This window comes from Maniola hyperantus, chromosome 12 (genome assembly GCF_902806685.2).
Source record: "Maniola hyperantus chromosome 12, iAphHyp1.2, whole genome shotgun sequence".
Taxonomy (NCBI): domain Eukaryota; kingdom Metazoa; phylum Arthropoda; class Insecta; order Lepidoptera; family Nymphalidae; genus Maniola; species Maniola hyperantus.
The window spans coordinates 14,169,288-14,191,270 of NC_048547.1; the positions used below are offsets into that span (position 1 = coordinate 14,169,288).

At 39.8% G+C, this 21,983-nt stretch overlaps 1 long non-coding RNA gene across 1 annotated transcript in view; it reads left to right on the forward strand.

Moving 5' to 3' along the window:
- The window catches only part of LOC138403142 (uncharacterized), a 55,021-nt gene continuing 33,038 nt past the window's right edge, over positions 1-21,983 (forward strand). The window contains exon 1 of the long non-coding RNA XR_011237421.1: positions 1-103. This is a non-coding gene — a long non-coding RNA (uncharacterized lncRNA). The remainder of the gene's footprint in view (positions 104-21,983) is intronic.

Sequence of the window (21,983 nt, forward strand, 5' to 3'; positions counted from 1 at the left end):
CTCCCTGGCGCAGTGGTAAGCGCTGTGGTCTTATTAGTGGGAGGTCCCGGGTTCGATTACTGGCAGGGATTTGGAATTTTATAATTTCTCAATTTCTGGTCCGGTCTGGTGGGAGGCTTCAGCCGTGGCTAGTTACGACCCTACCGGCAAAGCCGTGCCGCCAAGCGATTTAGCGTTCCGGTACGATGCCGTGTAGAATCCAAAGGTGCATGGATTTGTTAAAAACTCCATACCCCTTCCAGGTTAGCTCGCTTCCATTTTAGACTGCATCGTCACTTACCACCAGGTGCGATTGCAGTCAAGGGCTAACTTCTATCTGAATAAAAAATCTAATTATACAAAAGGAAAAGGTGACTGACTGACTGATCTATCAACGCACAGCTCAAACTACTGGACGGATCGGGCTGAAATTAGGCATGCAGATAGATATTATGAAGTAAGTAGGCATCCGTTAAGAAAGGATTTTTGAAAATTCAAATAGGGGTTTGAAATTTGTGTAGTCCACTCGGACGAAGTCGCGAGTATAAGCTAGTTATTCATAATATTCTGTAAAACGATTTTATCATCTTTCTTTAAAAAAATCCAAAGCAGTTTATTTTATAAAATAAACACTACATTTATAAGCTAAATATCTGACTAATATTCCTCTTCCTCTCCAATTAAGCGTAAAGCTTGTGCTAGGAGTAGGTACGACAATAGTGCAACGGGTGGGATTTGAACCGGCGACCTTTCGGTTTTCTATCCGCTCCTATAACCGTTGAGCTATCGAGGCTCATTACCTAAAATCAATGAAAAAGTGGAAATTTATTTCACTGATCTGAAATAAAGAGATTGGTTTTGAAGAGCGATGAAATTTTTAAATGAGTAATTTTTCCTGTCGGAGTGAAAATTTACACGCGTAGACTCTATTTTAGGTTATCCGTGGGAAACAGTGAGAGTGGGTGTTGCTTGCTGGTTGCTTGTTTTTCCTTCATTATTGCAGTGACAAAAAGTTTCACGGCCCGTGCTCTTAACTGATTTTGACATTCATCCCGGAAAATCAAAAAGGACCCACGGGATTTTTAAAAACGTAATACCACTCGAACGAAATCACGGGCATTAGATTAGCTTAGAGATTTTCTGAATTAAAACACTCATTTATTAATTTTGCATTATCCATACTAGTATTGTGCTGTGATAGCCTAGTGGTTAGGACGTCCGCCTTCTAATCGGAGGTCGGGGGTTCGATCCCGGGCACGCACCTCTAACTTTTCGGAGTTATGTGTGTTTTAAGTAGTTAAATATCACTTGCTTTAACGGCGAAGGAAAACATCGTGAGGAAACCTGCATGCCTGAGAGTTCTCTATAATGTTCTCAAAGGTGTGTGAAGTCTACCAATCCGCACTTGGCCAGCGTGGTAGACTATGGCCAAACCCTTCTCACTCTGAGAGGAGACCCGTGCTCTGTAGTGAGCCGGCGATGGGTTGATCATGATACTAGTATTGTCGGTAATATTACAAATGCGAAAGTGTGTCTGGCTGTTTATCTTTTTATCCCTGAATATTAAAGAGTAGGTACCTACCTAATAGTAATATAATTGATTATTATTTTATGACTTACCAATGCATGATGTATGCTCATTTATTTCAATGTTCAGTGGAGATTTAACTCGTTACTTAACTCACAATGCGTCTCAGTTCACCCCCCTGGCCACTCACGGCAGACGGCTAAATACCTGGATCAGAGGATACGGCCGGCTCTAACTAATCTCATTACACCGAGAGGCGTTGAGGGCAGGTATCGCTTAAGAGATCGTCTGAAACCCTCTCAGCCTCTACGGAATTGTATCAATAGAGTTAAGTATTTTTAAAATACTCGCACTTAGAGATTTTTCCCATTACAAGTTTAGAAACTGTCAAGTAAAAACACAAAGAAACCGCTACAGGTCGAGATGGCAATCGGAGTGGGAACGCCCCACACACCCGCACAGCCCCCGCGCTAACTGATTGCCATCTCAACCTGTCGCGGTTCCTTTGTGTTTTTACCCCTAATTTCATATGGTGTTGCACTTCTTAGTCAAAAGCGTCAATTATGCCAGATGAATCACACGAAGAACGCAGTTCTGGAGAAACACTCTTGTATGCTATTTTATTTTATTCGTTTATTTGCAATCAACAGCGATACATACAATATAATTTTACATAATAACAGACTTGAAAATAAGGCCAAATAGGATTACAATTTTGTTTTACAGATTACTTAAATAGTTATTAACCGACTTCAAAAAAAGGAGGAGGTTCTCAATTCGTCGGAATCTTTTTTTTTTTTTTTTTATGTATGTTCCCCGATTACTCGAAGACGCCTGGACCGATTTTGAAAATTCTTTTTTTGTTTGAAAGGGTATACTTCATTAATTATAAATTTATAACAGTACGTTTGAAGCGATCAAATAATTTCAGCAAGCTTTACAATATAATAATATGAAAATATAAAAGTCTAAACTAGTAAAAATACCTAGTAGGTGATTCACAACATATGCATGTGTGTGTGTGTATGTGTTAGTGTATGTGTGGCTGTGTGTGCGTGGTTGGGTGTGTGTTTGTGTGTGGGAGAGAGAGAGAATACGTGAGAGAGTATGTACTATTTTAATAAGATGACGGAATCTATCACCTTTTCCGGTAGTAAGTATACCTCGTCATCATATTATTATTGTATGACGGCCCATCTTCAGTCTCCACGGATCTGTATGTCGATCCATCTCCCGGCGCGTGACAGACGACCGCGCGTGGCGCCGCGACTCCATCCGTCAAGATTATTGCTTATTATGTGCTCTTTGTAGGACGAGCACCTTTGGTGATCAGCTATTCAATAAACCACACAATAAACTATACTTAGATTGCTTTGAAGGGAGTTAGCATAACTAAAGGATAAGTAAAATGTATCGGAAATATTGATCTACTTAGGTAAATAGCTAATAGGAATTTCCTTTTTTTATTATAGTCTGGGGTTCGATGCCGGGCATGCATCTCTAACTTTTTGGATGTATGTGCGCTAAGCTTTTAAATATCACTTATTTTAACGGTTTTCATCACATGGTTTTCATCGAACCTGCATGCCTGACAGTTCTTATATTATTATCTAATTATACAAAAGGAAAAGGTGACTGACTGACTGATCTATCAACGCAAAGCTCAAACTACTGGACGGATCGGGCTGAAATTTGGCATGCAGATAGATATTATGAAGTAGGCATCCGTTAAGAAAGGATTTTTGAAAATTCAAAGGGGTGAAATAGGGGTTTGAATTTGTGTAGTCCACGCGAAGTCGCGAGTGTGAGATTGTAAGTAATTCATAATGTGAAAAACGATTTTATCATCTTTCTTTAAAAAAAATCCAAAGCAATTTATTTTATAAAATAAACACGTGTGTACAAAATAAGCTTAACAAATAAAAGCAGATTTCACGGAAGATCTCAATCAAACTCAAACTCTCGGTATAAATCTCTGAATGTTTCCATTACGAATAAGTCCCATAAATAATGTTCCGTGCAATAACCGAGTGGGGCGTTTGCACAAAATATTTGCATGTAAAGCAGCGAGCAATCCACTTACAGCGACTTTTACCTGCACGACGCTCTCTCTTACAGTCTCCGCTGCCACTGAGACATAGACCACCGTAGAGTCGCTCATTAAATGATTTTTCGTTGTGTTTGTTTGTTGGTTAGTTAGTTAGTTAGTTTTTCCTTCCGCAACGGATCGACGTGATTTTTTGCATAGGTTAACCACCTGCAGAGTGAAATAGACTTCTTTTTATCCCGGAAAATCAAAGAGTTCCCACGGGTTTTTAAAAACCTAAATACACGCGGAAGAATCCGCTGACATCAGCTAGTTAGAAATAAATGTCAAATGAACTCGGTGGCAATCATACAGTGTTAGACACTGAGTTAGCGAATCAGCCTACAAGTTAGTGCTCATGTATGAATGTAATGGTATATCAGCCTTTAGAATGACATTTCGGCTTTGCAGAGCGTTATCTCTGTCATTAATACATATATGACGTTTTATCGGCCTCAACGTCAGAGGCAGTGCTCTACAAATCTGCTATCTCCTTCTAAAGGTCGATATACATCACTTTCGGCTACGTACTGTTCATAATATAACTCGGATTAAAAATAAAAACAACAAAAATTATAGAACTCATGGCGTCTCCACGTCTTTTATTGGACACAATTTGTCGAGGACTTACCTCTTCATAAAGAGGGTTGGAATTTTTCTTTATTGTCCGGATTATTGAGGACTCCTGAGAGGTTTACGCGATCTCAAGATGGCTGCCGATCTTTTACGACATTATCAAACTGCCATTCACCTCCGCTTGTTATTAAGTTATCGATGGCGAACCATTTTGCAGAGCTTTGTGTAACCAAGAGATAGAGGTATTGTGAATAGAAGTTATACCTTTGTACAAATTGGGTTTGGGCTTTCAGGAATTTCTTGAATAAAGAAGTATACTTACTTACCCACTTATATTTTGTAACTTACCTATTAGCATTTTTATTTAAAAGCACTTAAAAATAGTGTAAAAGATTATTATCGCTGGCTCCCTACAGAGCACGGATCTCCTCTCCGAATGAGAAGGGTTTAGACCATAGTCAGCCACACCTGGCCCAGTCTGGATTGGCAGACTTCCCACACCTTTGAGAACATCACGGAGAACACTCTGGTATGTAAGTTTCCTCACTACGTTTTCTTTCATCGTAGCGAGAAATATTAATTAATTGCACATAACACCGAAAAGTTAGAGGTGCATACCTGGGATCGAACCCTGGGCCCGGATCCCCTAACTTGGAGGCCGAAGTCTTTACCCACCACCAGGCTCTTACCGCTTCAAATCGTTTTGTTTAATTACCAAAAAAAGTAAAAGGTGAACTAATATTGTAGTCCAATTCTTTTCCACTATGTTTTATTAGTGCACAAAACGCGTAGGAGCGCGTTGTCGAGTAGTTCCCGGAGTGTTCCCGGAGTAGTTCCTAGAGCGGTCGACAAATCAACGTCGCGCGTCGTTTACCGTCGGTTGACTTTTCAATTTGTTCTGTTTCATGTAAGTGCAGTCTATGCGGCACGCGCCTGCAGCCACGACACTGCGAGTTATTTTGGATGCGACATTCGAAATAAATACCATTTCTTTATTTACCACAATTGCTTTATCATCCATACTTCCATACTTAATATTATAAATGCGAAAGTGTGTCTGTCTGTCTTTCAGCTATCCTTTCACGGGTCATCCGTATTTGACAAAATTAGGTACAGCTTGCATACCGTGGAAGGACATAGGCTACTTTTTATCCCGGAAAACCAAAGAGTTTCCACGGGATTTTTTAAAACCTAAATCCAAGCGTACGAAGTCGCGGGCATCCTCTAGTTATCTATAATCTAGGTAAGTCTTGGGGCGTAAACATACACGCGACGCTTTCCGACCAGTGCAGCGATGTGATGTTCTAAGACATGGTGATGGAAATGAAATAAGCTTTATGATAATCCATACTTATACATCGAAATCTGTTCACTGTTCAGACATTAAGAAGTAAGTAATGGTGGGGTAAAGAAACTACATGAACCCATGAAATATTATACCTACTACTTTTTTGGGCAGTCGTGAAAATATACCACATCCAATTAATAATTTGGTATATCTCACATCCAGGAATTGCATCCGCCTTGGCCGTGTACACTAATGATAATTTATCTGTTCGCAACCTTCCTATCACCCCCCCCCCCCCCCGCCCTCCCCGCCCGCCCCTGCCGCCCGCCTTCGGAACAGGAATGCGACCATCGGGATTACAATACCTAATTCTGAAAAAGCTTACTTACCGAATCTAATTTTAATTAAAATGTTTTACATTCTAGAACACATGAAAGTACTTAACTGGAAATCCGAAAAATAAAACAATTTATGTAAATTATCATTTATTTAGGACCATAGCGCACAGTTTATAGTTAGATATAAAAAACACAACAACATCAAACAAACGTACAGAAAAAAAAAACAACAAAAAAAACATAAAGACAAAAAGATCACAAATACTTACTAACTAATACGTACCTACGGCTTTCCACGCATTTGAACCGAGAAAACCACCGCCATTACGTAGCTCTGATAAGTGATCGTGTACTTAATTTATTTCATTTTAAGTCCAATTCAAAAGTAAAGATGCTTGTCTTGCATTTCTTGGCAATTCGGATTCAAGAAAAAAAAAGATTTTTTGGAAAGGATTTTTTGGTTCTAGTAAATATTCACTAGACAACTGCTCTGACGTCAAGAGGATATACCTATACGATAATATTATGTTACGATCTTACCTATTTAATTGCAATGAATAAATGAAGAACATAAAAAAATTATGTTTCTTTATGTCGGCAGCAGTGGTAAACCGCCCGAAGACGACAGCAGACGTGGAGGCTAAGTTAAGACGCCATTATAATGAGCCGGGCAATTAAATCCACCTTCCATTCCAGCCACGTGATCCCGGGACCTTTGCTCGCCACCACGAGGCGTTCAAGTTGCACCTAACCGACCATTGTTGAATTCTATTACGACTAAACCATGGAATTTAGATATCTACATAGTACCCGGGTTTTTTGGTTTTATTTAATGCTATAACAAAAATAGACTTAGAGTCTGTGAGGGCCACTCCTTCGTTATCCAAATATATAGAAGGAAAAGGTGACTGACTGACTGATCTATCAACGCACAGCACAAACTACTGGATGGATCGGGCTGAAAAGAGATTGCCCATTTTCTTAGGAGCTTTGGGCCCCCCCTAATATAATTGTTGTGTCACCATGGTTTTAATTTTATTTTATAGACAAATAATTAACTCTTTATATTCTGCAAACGATTTCTATTTATTCACCCTGGTTATAAAGAAATCTTATTTTTTATATTGCTGATATTGAGGTTATATTTAATTAATACTTCTTCAAAATAAATGCATGTTTACGATTCTAACTGTAATTGTGGATATTTTCAATAATAGAGTGAAAAAAAGTCGTTATAAAACATAATCGTAAAAAAATAACACATTTAAAAAAAAAATAATTTAAGTTTTGACACGACGCCACAAAAGAGGGCCCGTTCACGGGCGATCTCCTTTGGCATGCAGATAGCTATTATGACGTAGACATCCGCTAAGGCTTTCTAAGCGGATTTATGAAAATTCAACCCCTTTTGGGTAAAATAGGGGTTTGAAATTTGTGTGGGCCACGCGGATGAAGTCACGAGCATAAGCTAGTTAGTAAAAACTGAAAGTTTCTCTGCGCATTGTCCCTAAAACAGGGAGGAACGATCAGCTACTATGAAATTTGGATCACGGTGGCTTTGGCAGAGAACAGGTAAAAAAAACGTATAATTTTTTAAATCAAAGTATAAAGTCTAAATTTCTTCGGAATAGTATTAGAAATCACGTCATGCATTGCCAAATACTTAATATCGTGGCACCCCCTGCCAGACACCCAAGAGAGTGTCTTACATGAAATAAATAAGTTTAGATTTTAGATTAAAAATAATAATAGTTTATTAAGTAGGTACTAGATAATTCCCGCGACTTCGTCCGCGTGGATTTAGATTTTTAAAATTCCCGGGGGAACTCTAATTTTCCGGGATAAGAAGTAGCCTATGCCCTTCCCCGGGATGTAAGCTAACTCTGTACCAAATTTCATCAAAATCAGTTAAACTGCTGGGCCGTGAAAGCTAGCAGACAGACAGACAGACACACTTTCGCATTTCTAAAATTAGTATCTATAAATATCACGTGGCAAAGTCGGGGGCAAGAGCTATTTTGAAATACAGTCTTTACAGCCTGAAATAAGATTTTCATCTAAACATCGCTTTAACAAATCTTTGCAGTTTTACTCCAACAACTAGTTCTACATCCCGGCAAAAAATAAATTGGTACCTACTAAAACGAAATCGTGAACGAAACAAAACAAACAATAAAAAGGTCAATGTCAAAGGTCAGTAAAAAGGTCACAAGTTTAATCAGACAAGAGCAGGGGCTCAGAGGTCGCCGGTTCGTTGTCTAGACCGACTTACTACCTGTACAACAGTCCAAATGGACGCAATATCACATTTTCCCCCAACAATAGATCAACGGGATTTACCGACTAACTTTCAACCTTCAACTTACATCGGTAGTCGACTTTTTTCCACGTTTGTCGATTAGTTGAATCTTTAGTCTACTATACTAGCTGTAGCCCCCAACTTGAAGAAACTGTCGGTTATAAATTGATATTGGAGATACCTACAAAGTAAAGACCTTATCGTTAAACTCGAGGACCCAATTTCTTAACCGTGATGCTGTAAGGATTTGCATCCCTAAATCCACCACGATTGATTATTATTATATATCTAATATTGATTTTCCTACGGGATTTTTAGAATCATCCATTTAAATGTTTTTACGAAATTTGGTACAGACATACTCGTATTATCTTGCATCTCGGCGACGAGCTATGCGGATAGGCTACTTTTTGTCCTGGAAAATCAAAAAATTAACGGGATTTTTTAAAACCTAAATCCACGCAGACGAAGTCAAGGGCATAATCATTATAAATGCGAAAGTGTGCTTTTTTTGTTGATTTATTGATTTGTTGATTTCTTGGTTTTTTGGTTTGTCCTTCAATCCCGTCGCAACGGTGCAACGGATTGACGTGATTTTTTGCATAGGTTATAGATAAAGACCTGGAGAGTGACATACGCGTAGGCTACTTTTTATCCCGGAAAATCAAAGAGTTCCCACGGGATTTTTAAAATCTAATTCCACGCGGACGAAGTCGCGGGCATCAGCTAGCATCAAGTAAATAGTAATTAATAGTAGACAAAAATAATAATAGAAAAGAGGTATTATATTGAGAGGAGGTAAAATTTTAATGTAGAGCAAAGTTACAAGTTTTTCAGGCCAAAAGTCAGGGGCAGAGTTCAGCGTCTAGACCGAGTTAATTCGCTGAATACCTGTGCACAATGGACCGATGGGCGAGCACCACATTTTTCCCCCAACAATAGATCTAGTGAGATGCGGCGTTTGAGTTATTTCCCGATGTGACCAGGTGGAATGGCTCGGTAAACGCCGCACTATTGTGTGAAAGGAAAACGTTTTCAATAGTTTAATACCTATTCGATCTTTTAGGAAAAATCTTTTCATTTTTAAATGATAATAAGCTTTTCTGTGATAGCCTAGTGGTTAGGACGTCCGACTTCTAATCGGAGGTCGGGGGTTCGATTCCGGGCACGTAGGTACCTCTAACTTTTCGGAGTTATGTGTGTTTTAATCTAAATATATAAAACGAAAAGGTGACTGACTGACTGATCTATCAACGCACAGCTCAAACTACTGGACGGATCGAGCTGAAATTTGCAGATAGCTATTATGACGTAGACATCCGTTAAGAAAGAATTTTTGAAAATTCAACCTCCAAGGGGGTAAAATAGCGGTTTGAAATTTGTGTACTCCACGCGGATGAAGTCGCGAGCATAAGCTACTAGCTAGTATATGATGCTGATGATGATGGTGTTCATAAATATTGAACGTTTGTTTGTTTATTCAAAACTAGCTGATGCCCACGACTTTGTCCACGTCGATTTACATTTTTCAAAATCCCGCGGGAACTCTTTGATTTTCCGGGATAAGTAGCCTATGTGTTAATGCAGGGTATAATCTATCTCCATTCCAAATTTCATCCAAATCCGTTCAGCCGTTTTTGCGTGATTGAGTAACAAACATCCAAACATCCACACTTTTACATTAATAATATTATAATAGGATTAAACTAAAGACACACTGGACCTATTTTTTTTTAATTTGCCGTCATTTTTCACTCAGTTTTCACTAAATAAGTAAGCAATGAAAACTCCGCGCAAAAGCTAGTGGTGTTGGATTCGCCAGTGGACACATAAATCAGTTGGAAGCGTGTCACGTCGCACGCACGCAGTCAGTGAGTTAGTGTGGGCACGACCGCTGCGTTATTTATTCACCTGCACTATTTAGCCACGGGCTTATTCAATAACCGGGTTTATCATCATCATCCTTTTTCTACAACCGCACCGCGCGCCACCGTAAGCAATTTCACCCTCACCACCTGGGGTGTCTGGTGCACTTTGACCGTCCCGTCCGTCCGTTGTTTCAGATCCTTCTTTCCACGCACATGCAAACTGTGGAACCAACTCCCATGGACGGTGTTCTTATTAGATTAGGGGTTATTCAAGGAGTTACCAACAAATTCCTGAAAGGCCGGTAACGCATCGGCAGTTCCTATGGTGCTGCAAATGTTCACATGCGGCCGTAATCACTTAACATCAGGTGACCAGCCAGGTTTTCTCATGATGTATACACGATGGGTTAAGATGATGTTTAATACTCTAATATTACTTAGTAAGTAAACTAAAATATTCTTTATTGTACACCAAAACCAAAACAATAGAAATATAACAAAGATGTTTGCATGTACAATAATTATTATAGGCGGCCTTATCGCTAGAATAGCGATCTCTTCCAGGCAACCTTAGGGTAGGGTAGAGAGTTAGGTATGTTTATTTACATAAATTAACTAATATTTTTCGAAACGCTATAAAAGTATGCATTAATAGTAACAAGACTACATTTAAATGCTATCTGAAAAGAAAAAAATACTATGAATCGGATAGGGGCACTGAAACAGGTAGCGTAGGGGAAGGTTGGCGCGACTCCAGGCGTTGCGTGATTTGCCGCCGAATTATACAGACATTCGTACAGGGATGCCTAGCTTACATTATCATGTCCTGTTGTGGAATTTCTGTTGGATCTTATTTGAATTTTCATCTAAATATGAGATTTGTGTTGTTTAATATAAATAGGTATTAATTCACAGGAGGGTCTAACCTACCCAACAGGCAAGCGACCTTGGCGAAGGAGCCCCTGGAAGTTTTACAAAGAAAATACAACTACGAAGGGAATGGCTGGGTCTGTAAGACCCCATCCCGAAAAAGAAATAACCACATAGGGGATGGCGAAGTCTGTAAAACCCATCCGAGTCGAAGTGCCCCGAGTCCCGAGCTCGCTTCGCTCGCTCTTGCGTCCTACGTTCTCTGTGCCTGTTTTTTTCTATAATATCATAAACTGAATTTATGGGGAGAGGGTATTATATTAAAAAAAGAATGGTAAGTATTTATGTTGTTTTACACGATTAAAAACTCAATTGTTTGTCAAATGAAATATTTTTATGAAAACGATTATTTGTCTGGTTGTTTTGTCAAGTGTATTATTTGTAGAATCAGAAGTTTTATAAAGATGATTAAATAAATCCTAATTTTGCCATACTTTGTTTATGGAATGAAACTTTGTCATTTGCTTTTTGTGAATCGCTCACCGGCGCGGCGCAAGTCCGTGGCGTGTGGAAGTCCCTACATGAGATCTATGTCCAGCAGTGGACGTCTAAGTAAGTAAGCCTTTTATTACTGAAAAAGGTACAAATTTACAACATTATTTCATTACAATTCTAAATGTGTAACATGCTTTTAGGTATAAGTACTTAGTACATAATATAATTGCTTATAATTACAGTAAACAAGTTGGTTTACAATATTTTCTGGTTTTTATTTTTATTTTTTTAGAACTCAATTTTGAATTTGTCCAGTCAATGTCCAGCAGTGGACATCTATCGGTTGATAATGATGATAATGAATTAAAAACCTCTTTTTAAGTCCGTTAAAAAGATAAACTTATTTATAGTTGACAGTTTAAATAACGATGCAAGTTACCGCGCAGGTAGTTTGGCGGCGCGCCACAGATAGCGCAAGATTTTTAACCTCCTCGTATTTCAGGGCGTCGTAAATTGTAAACATAATTCGGTAAAAAGGTGGAATTTTGCCAACTACCATATTTGATACACCGGCACAAGGGCGATCGTCGGGGATAAGCAACGCTAGCGGCGGTCATTAAACGGATAGGTAACTCATTCATGACTAACCCATCGCCGCCGGCCCACTAATGAGCACATGTTTCCTCTCAGGATGCAACCTGGATGAAGGAGGAATTTAAACCACAGTCAGTTATGCTGGCTCAGTGTGGATGTACCGACTTCGCACACCTTTGAGAACATTATGGAGAACTCTCAGGTATGCAGGTTTTGTCACGATGTTTTCCTTCACCGTTAAAGTGAGTGATATTTAATTGCTTAAAATGCACATAACTCCGAAAAGTTAAAGGTGCGAACCCGGGATCGAACCCCCGACCGATTAGAAGGCGGACGTCTTAACCTCTAGCTTTTCGGAGTTGTGTGTTTTAAATAATTAAATATCACTTGCTTTAACGGTGAAGGAAAACATCGTGAGGAAACCTGCATACCTAACAGTTCTATATAATGTTCTCAAGGGTGTGTGAAGTCTACCAATCCGCAATTGGCCAGCGTAGTAGACTATGGCCAAAGGAAACCCGTGCCGACATGATCATGATGTTATTATGATTTAATACAATAAGCTACGCAATTGACTTTATCAAGGCCTCAATTGTACAGCCACGAACGAGAGAAATTGTACAGCCTAGATGGTATGAAAATGATTTGAGTTTGTAAATATAGAGCTGGCAGGCGGTGTAAGTACCTGTTTACATTTACAGGCGGTGTAGGTACCTGTTTACATTTACAGGCGCTGTTACAGCGGCGCCGGCCCATTACCTTGCTTACTCACTACTTATTTATGGGGACCCTCACACGCAATAGCGAACCATCAACTCAATTTCTTCTTCTTTATCATAACACTCTTGGCAGAGTGGTCGTGGTCATCACGAAGCAACGTCTTTGAGAACACGTGTTATGTGCCTCACGGACATTCGCCACATCTCTCTCCTGGCCGACAGCCTGGTGTGCCTGGTACACTCGTGCAAGGGACCGCCCACAGTAGACCTAATTTGGCCGGTAATTAAGGCTACATCATCACTTGCCACCAGGTCTGATAGCAGCCAAGCGCTAGTCTATAAATTAAAAAAAAATTGTAGAAGTTAAATTAAAAAAAAATTGGTCACGGTGGTATGTTGCGGTCCGCTCAGACAACAAGCCTACGCGGGCCGATAAAGACGCGGGAGGGCCCGATCAGCCAGTCACCGTGTTTTTGTAAACACCACCTCACCTCCGGACTCCGGACCCTCACCGCTAGTCGCTACGACGACGTCAAATCTACTTGTTTTGACTTTATTGAAAACTAGCTAATGCCCGCGACTTCGTACGCGTGGGTTTAGGTCTTTACAAATCCAGAACCTGGTTTTGATTCCTCTTGAAATGTTCTGAATACTAATGAAACCTGTTTTGAATTGCACTAAGAAATTTACCTAGGTGCATACCAATTTTTTTCCGGAATCAAACCTGTTACTAAGGTGCTATGTATTATGTGGTTAAGAATCTACTTTTTATCAAACTATTATACTGGTCGCGATCGATTCGCTGTTACCCGTTGAGGAGTTCCAATTCCCGAAACTGTTCATTAATTCTGTACCAAACTTAGAGGGTACCTAACCTTTGTAGGTTTAGAAAAATGGATTGTTAAAATCGGTTCAATTTTGACAGAGTTATGGAGTAAAATCGATAAAAAAATTAGTAGGTATCCTGAAGAACCTTTAATATTTTTCGGGATAAAAACTACCCTATTATGTTAACTCGGACTATCAGCTAGCTACCACTGCACCAAATTTCATCAAAATCCGTTCAATAGTTTTCGGGTGATGCGGGCACAGGCAGACAGACAGACAAAAAAAAATGTTTTGGGGTCTATATCGATAATAATGTTTCCCCCTATTAAAATTGTCAAAATACATTTTAATGTAGGTACTTACAGAATACGTCCACTTACATATTTTTATATGTCTTGAAAGTCTTAAAACTCATAAAACGTTCAATTATTTAGAAAATTTCCGACCACAGCTTATAAAAGCCCCGTAAACTTTCAATGCGGTTTAATAAATCTGGTCCCCCACCTGGCCCCCGGGCTCTCGGGCTCCCGTGCTATGATCACGACATAAGTGTCACGGATGACGGAAGGCCTCAACGACGTTGCCTCGTAAAACTTACCACTTTATGGGGGAAAAACAACCACCGTGGATAGGTTTTCCTCAATAAAATAATTATTATAGGCCTTTAGATCCCTATTTTTAAGATTCCTTGCCTTAAAACGAAAAACAGGCTCTGTTATGTCAATTTTTCTCAGAAATTACATATTTAGGTGCGAGTGATGTATTTTTTAAAACTAGCCATGCATTGTAATTTGTTACAAAATATCAGATTTACCAATATGCAGCTTAATTTGCTTTTTCGAAAAATTCGCAAAGTTAAAGAAACTGTGATTTAGCAATAGGTTTTCTTTATAATGCTCGCGCTTGTTAAAAATGCTACTAAGGACTTAGGTGACAAAGGAATTATTTTCAGAAATTCCAGCCGAGAAAAGCCGGGGCAGATCTGCTAGTTATTGAAAAAAGATAAAGAAAAATAAACATTTACGAAAAATAAAGATAATAATTATCTTAACAAAGAGATAGAAAAACCGGCCAAGTGCAAGTCAGGCTCGCGCAACGAGGGTTCCGTAATACAGTCGTATTTTTTTGACATTTTGCACGATAATTCAAAAACTATGATGCATAAAAATAAATAAAAATCTGTTTTAGAATGTACAGGTACCTTTCATATGATACCCCACTTGATAGTTATCTTACTTCGAAAATGGAAAATACTAATTATTAGTTTATGACCACAATTTAATTTTTTTGTGTGATGTAAACACAAATTCACGGTTTTAAAGTGATCCTATAAGGGTTCCGTTTTTCCTTTTGAGGTACGGAACCCTAAAAAGATGGAATTTCGAAACTCGAAATAAAATATTTTTAGAACCTCATTTTGACTTCGGCTAAAAATACATTGCAATGTATCAAAGAGCCAAGAAAAAGCTTAACGCTCAGAAAGCAATAAATAAAGTGCGAGACAACACCTTGTTAGCTGAAATAATTAACGAGGAAAAATAAAACGCTTACCGCCTCCGCTATGCCTCCACTCCACTCCGCTCCGCTGTCGACTGGCAGTTAGTCGGCTACCTCGCTCGTTTATTAGCTGTTTCCAAAAAGCTTCGTATCATTTTTAAACAGTTTTATTTAGCTTCACTTTCGTTTATTAGATTGCAATTTTGCAACCGATTTTTTAATTAAGTACCTACTTACCTAAATAATCTTCTCAAAAATGATGATGAATCGCTGAATGTGTTGCTGATCGCAAATCTCGAGAACAGCCGAACCGATTTCGCTAATTCTTTTTTTATAATATTCTTTAAAGTACGGAGATGGTTCTTACGGAGAGAAAAATTTAAAAAATTAGAATCCTGAAAAGTACTGTTAGGCGGTACGAAGTTCGCCTGGGGCAGATATCAAAAATTGCGAACCGGCAGGAATCGAACCCAGGAGGATAACTGCAAAAAGATGTCGCTACTAGATGGCATAAACAGTCGCTTCAGTACTGAGTGAACATACATAATATCACCGTCACTGGCAGTAAGCGGGCTGTAGCTTAGTGGTCAGAGTGTCGGGCGCGATCCCACGAGACGCGGGTTCGATTCCTGCCGGTTCGCAATTTTTGATATGACATTTAAAATTATTTAGAAACCTTGAAGTGTAGGTAAAACACTATAAAAATTATAAAATAAAGTAGGTACTTAATTTCCACATTTACCACAACAAAAATCATCTCCCAGTCTCCATTATGGTCGCAGATCAGGGATTTTGATAGCCAATAAATTGAATAGAATAGAAGTAGGATATCAAAGGTGGCGTAGATTGGAAAAGTTGGCGAGTTTCGAACTTCGGCTAACTCCGAGGGGGTAATTAACCCACGGGAGGGCCTGAATGGTCTTAAGTACAACAATCAGTTCCCAATCATAAATGCGAAAGTGTGTTCGTTTGTTGGTTTATTGGTTTGTTGATTTGTCCTTCAATCACGTCGCAACGGAGCAAGGGATTGACGTGATTTTTTGCATGGGTATAGTCAAAGACCTAGAGAGTGACATACGCTACTTTTTATCACGGAAAACTAAAGAATTCCCGCAGGATTGTTAAAAACCTAAATCCACGCGGACGAAGTCGCAGGCGTCAGCTAGTATACTATCAGTGTGTGGTAGGTACTACATAAATCTAAATATATAAAAGGAAAAGGTGACTGACTGACTGACTGACTGACTGACTGACTGACTCACTGACTGACTGACTCATCTATCAACGTACAGCTCAAACTACTGGACGTATCGGGCTGAAATTTGGCATTCAGATAGCTATTATGACGTAGGCATCCGCTAAGAAAGGATTTTTGAAAATTCAACCCCTAAGGGGGTGAAATAGGGGTTTGAAATTTGTGTAGCCCACGCGGACGAAGTTGCGAGCATAAGCTAGTAATAATATAAGTAGGTCCTATGGCGATGCGCAACCAGTTCGGGGGCGTCAATTTGACAGTGCTATCTCACAAGATAGAATGATGTGAAATTTTAGTTGGCATAGCAGGGGGATTTAAAATCCTAAAAGAGTTACTTAGACACATCCTGCTTTTCATCGCTGAAAATCAAAGTTTTTCTTCAAACTTTCCCGCCGGATTTTTGAAAGCCTAAATCCACGCATCCATGAATTCGCGGGCATTCAGTGTGTTGAGTGAGTGCGCACTGCCCGCACCCTTTCTAATTCTAGAAGAAGAAGAAGCTCAAGAACCGCTGAACCGATTTCGCTATTTTTAGGGTTCCGTACCGCAAAAGAAAAAACGGAACCCTTATAGGATCACTTTGTTGTCTGTCTGTCTGTCTGTCTGTCCGTCTGTCTGTCAAGAAACTTACAGGGTACTTCCCGTTGACCTAGAATCATGAAATTTGGCAGGTAGGTAGATCTTATAGCTGACATTTGGGGAAAAATCTGAAATCCGTGAATTTAGGGTTAGATCACACAAAACAAATTAAATTGTGGTCATGAACTAATAATTAGTATTTTCAACTTTCGAAGTGAGCGACTATATCAAGTGGGGTATCATATGAAAGGTCTTCACCTGTAAATTCTAAAACAGATTTTTATTTATTTTTATGCATCATAGTTTTTGAATTATCGTGCAAAATGTCGAAAAAATACGACTGTAGTACGGCACCCTCATTGCGCGAGCCTGACTCCCACTTGGCCGGTTTTTTTTAATAATATTCCTTGAAGTACGAGGATGGTTCTTACGGAGAGAAAAATTTTAAAAATTTGAATCGACTGTTAGGCGGAACCAGTGGCGTGCACAGGGTTTGAAGCCAGGGTAGGCAGTTAGGTAGGAACCTGTTAACTGGCAGGTCATAATGTAAAATTTGCCATGAGCTACTACAACTGGGGTAAGCAGTGCATTTATGCCTCTATGACCTGCACGCCACTGGGCGGAACGAAGTTCGCCGGCAGCTAGTGTTATCTAAATATAACGTCTACTGTGTCCGAAACGTAACGAGGTTCCGCAACAAATTAGCGTGGGGTCGCCGGAATCACCTGCGGGATCGTCGCCGGCGATAAAGTTAACTGCGACCCATTTGTCTGTCTGTATGCTAAATGTATGTAAAAACTGGACTTATGTGAGTTCAGAATAATAAGCTGGTTGTGCCATAATCAAATTTCCAAAAATCCTTTCCTATTCACCTTTTTATAATCCTTTACCTATATCGGCAACTTTGCAATCTACCGCGAGATGGCGCTACGCGTCTTAAATACAGGATTATTGCATATGGAAGAAGATCGCCCGCGCCCCGCGCAACCCGCAAGATGGAAGATCGAAGATGGCGATCGGAGACATCAAGTTGACATAGTGTGTGCACCGCTAGTTTAATTATTATCGAAAAATCCGCATTTTTGTCCAAACCGCTACAATAGACCAAAGTTACAGTGAAATACGCGTGTGCCCAAATCTAAATAATGATGCCGCAGCTGTAATATCAAGAACAAGGGTAATATAAAGGTACGCCGATTTCCTTTTTCTCTAATTCTCAAGTCCTTTACGCAATCAAAACTACAGTCCACAAGCCCCCGTCGCATTATCGCGAAGCCGGTACCAAAAGGGACACGGCTTCGATCCCCGCGCCGCCATAAGCTACCTTCCTATATAGGTAGGAAGGTAGCTTAATATGCTAGCGGTTAGGACGCCTACGTTTACTATCATCATCAACCCATCGCCAGCTACTACTACGCTTCTCCTCTCAGAAGAAAGATTAGCCAAAGTCTACCACGCTGACCGAACGCAGATTTCTTCACACACCTTTGAGAATATTACGGAACTCTGAGTTCCTTCACGATGTTTTCATGATAGTTGATTGATTGAGAGAAGTCCTTGTTTACCTTTTAACTCAGTGAAGGAAAAATAGATTCTACACTATGTACGCTACATTTGAGTATCTGAGGTACCCACCTAGGTAGTTGCAGTGGCGTGCACAGTGTTTGAAGCCATGGTAGGCATTAGTTAGGTAGGCTGTTTACTGGCAGCTCATAATGAAAAATATGCTTTGAGCGATTACAACTGGGGTAAGCAGTGCATTTATGCCTCTATAACCTGCACGCCACTGGGTAGTTGTAACAAGGCCCACATTAGCGTAGTTACGTTCGCTAGTGGCACTGATCAAAGGCAACGAGGGTCACCACACGGTTCAATTGTAGTCAGAATTCTTTTCAGATTATTTCGTCATGCTAAAATAATTCTTTAGCCCTGCTGCTCGATTGCGGGAAAACTGCATCAATCATTATTATAATCGCAATCGTTGTGATTGGCTGAATTTATGGTATTCTTGTTGCAACAATACATTGTAAGCGAGCATCAACCAATGAGAGATGATTGCGATCGTGACATTGCAGCTGTCAGTTTACCGCAATCGAGCCGCTGGTATTTTGTACAACATCATGATCAACCCATTGCACGCCCACTATTGAGCACGGGTTGTAAACCACTATTTTCAAATGTGTAAAATGTTACTTTAAGTTCGTTGATTCGCAGGACGGATGTGTTTTTTAATTTTTTAAATTAAGTACGACTTGTTACGGATTCTCATACTTTTTGTGCAAATCCTGGTCGCGTGCGTAACAGGTAGGCATGCCATTCTGGAAAAGTGCTTTCCTCCTAACTGCGAGGAAACAATAAAATACTTAAACTTACCTATAAGCAAAGGTCATAAACCATACAGCCCTGAATCACACCAATTCGAACGTGACGAGCTTGTTAAAAAAAAAAGTAAATAAATGACTTGTTTTTCATCCAGTTTCAGCAAATCCTGGTCGCCCTACAAGTGACGTGTTTGATGTTCGCTGCGCGTGACTACCACAAAGGAGTATCTGACTTTTGTCGCCGTGCATGTGCGATGTGTCGCTTCGTTCTAATGATGCTGTTAACACGGATCCATGTTACACATAGGTAGCCATAGCATTCAGGAAAATACTTTTTTTTAGGTAAGGAAATACGGAACCCTTATAGAATCACTTTGTTGTCTGTCTGTCTGCCTGTATACTAGCTTTTCACTGCCCATCCGTTCAACCGATTTTGCCAAAATTTGGTACAGAGATCTTGCATCCCGGGGAAGGACATAGGCTACTTATTATCCCGGAAAATCCAAAATTTTCCACGGGTCCTAAACCTAAATCCACGCGGATGAAGTCATCACATGGGCATCACCTAGTTATGACATAAACATGGTACGTACGGAACCCTAAAAAGGACTTAAATTATATTCTTGTCAATAAAGATCTATCTTATATTGTTCTAACCTAATTTGTAGTCTCTTTCCCCTCAAAGGGGTCACTAGTATTCTATGTTAAACTTACCTTATTCAGATAACCTAAATGTATAAAAGGAAAAGGTGACTGACTGACTGATCTATCAACGCACAGCTCAAACAACTGGACGGATCGGGCTGAAATTTGGCATGCAGATAGCTATTATAACGTAGGCTTCCGCTAAGAAAGGATTTTTTGAAAATTCAACCTCTAAGGGGGTGAAATAAGGGTATATCTATATATATAAAATGCAAAGTCCTGACTGACTGACGACTGACATATACATATATCAACGTACAGCCTAAGCCGCTGGTCCTAAAGACATGCAATTTGGAGGGTCTATTCTTTGTAAAGAGTAGGTATCCACTAAGAAAGGATTTGTCGAAATTCCACCCCTAAGTGGGTTAAATGGGGGATGGAAGTTTGAGTGTGTGCGCGTACTGATGTTATAATGTTTGTTTCCGAATAAAAAAATGCCATTTGTCTCCTGTAGGCCACGCGGCCGAAGCCACGGACAGAAGCTAGTCAAAATATATAAATTGGGTCTATGGCACATCTCCGGCTGCAAAAACAAAGTTAAACTGACTTGCCCTTTGCAGGACTAGTGATTTGAATCTTTGACCTTAAATCTGAAGATGCACGATTCCGTTATGATCAATTTATTGCCTATCTAATTGCATGGGAGCATCTTCACAATCACAAACAACTATAAACATACGCAAGTCTGTTATTAAATTATCCAGACCTTAGATAAAAACGCAGACAACCGCTTTTTGTCTAAAACCGATTTTTATTTTTTACCTGGCAACAGCCGACTTTAGAAGATGTCAAAAGTTGAACTAGCCGATCGCCTACATCTTCTATATATATAAAAGGAGAAGGTGACTGACTGACTGACTGATCTATCAACGCACAGCTCAAACTACTGGATGGATCGGGCTGAAATTTGGCATGCAGATAGCTATTATGACGTAGGCATCCGCTAAGAAAGGATTTTTGAAAATTCAACTCCTAAGGGGGTTAAATAGGGGTTTGAAATTTTGTAGTCCACGCGGACGAAGTCGCGAGCATAAGCTAGTTATTTATATACCTAATATAAAAATGAATCACTAAATGTGTTGCTCATCGCAAATCTCGAGAACTGCTGAACCGATTTCGCTAATTCTTTTTTTATAATATTCCTTGAAGTACGAGGATGGTGGTCCTTACGGAGAGAAAAATTTAAAAATTTAGAATCGACTGTTAGGCGTAACGAATTCAGTTCGCCAGGGGCCAGGGGCCAGGGGCCAGGGGCCAGGGGCCAGGGGCCAGGGGCCAGGGGCCAGGGCAGCTACTTTACTAATATTATTGATGCGAAAGTGTCTTATTTCGTGGTTAAAAACGACATATTTTACGAACACCAGGCGACCAATAAAACATCAAATTAATCATAGTATGTACCTTTACCCGTTATCTACAATTAAATATAAAAGTGTGTCTGTCTGTCTGGCTGCTAGCTTTTCACAACCCATACGTTTACCCAATTTTGACGAAAGGTACAGATGTAGCTTGAACTCTAGAGAAGGCTAGATACATTTGTCAAATGAGGGTATCAACTAGGTAATTAGTAAAAAAATATAATCAAAGAGTTTCCTCGGAATTTTTAAAAACATAAATCCACGAAGTCACGGGCATCATCATTTTTTTATATTTTTTAATTCAGATACCAGTTAGCCCTTGACTGTAATCTTATCTGGTGGTAAGTGATGATGCAGTCTAAGATGGAAGCGTGCTAACCTGGAAGGGGTGTGGCAGTTTTTATTAAACCCATACCCCTTTGGTTTCTACGCGGCATCGTACCGGAACGCTAAATCGCTTGGTAGCACGGCTTTGGTAGGACGGTAACTAGCCACGGCCGAAGCCTCCCACCAGACAAGATCAGAGATTTAGAAATTATAAAATTCCAAACTCCCACCGGGAATCGAACCCGGGACCTCTCACTAATAAGACCTCAGCGCTTACCACTGCGCCAGGGAGGTCGTCGAAATTAATTAATTCATAAGTTGACTCATATGTCTACGAGTTATACCCATAGTTAAACCATAGCCATTCTCTAGGTTGCCTGGGACCCGCCACAGGTAGTAAAATGTATGGTCTTGCGTCCGGTTCGATAAGGTCACAGGTTCACTCGCCTCGCATAGGGCAAGCTTGCTGCTTC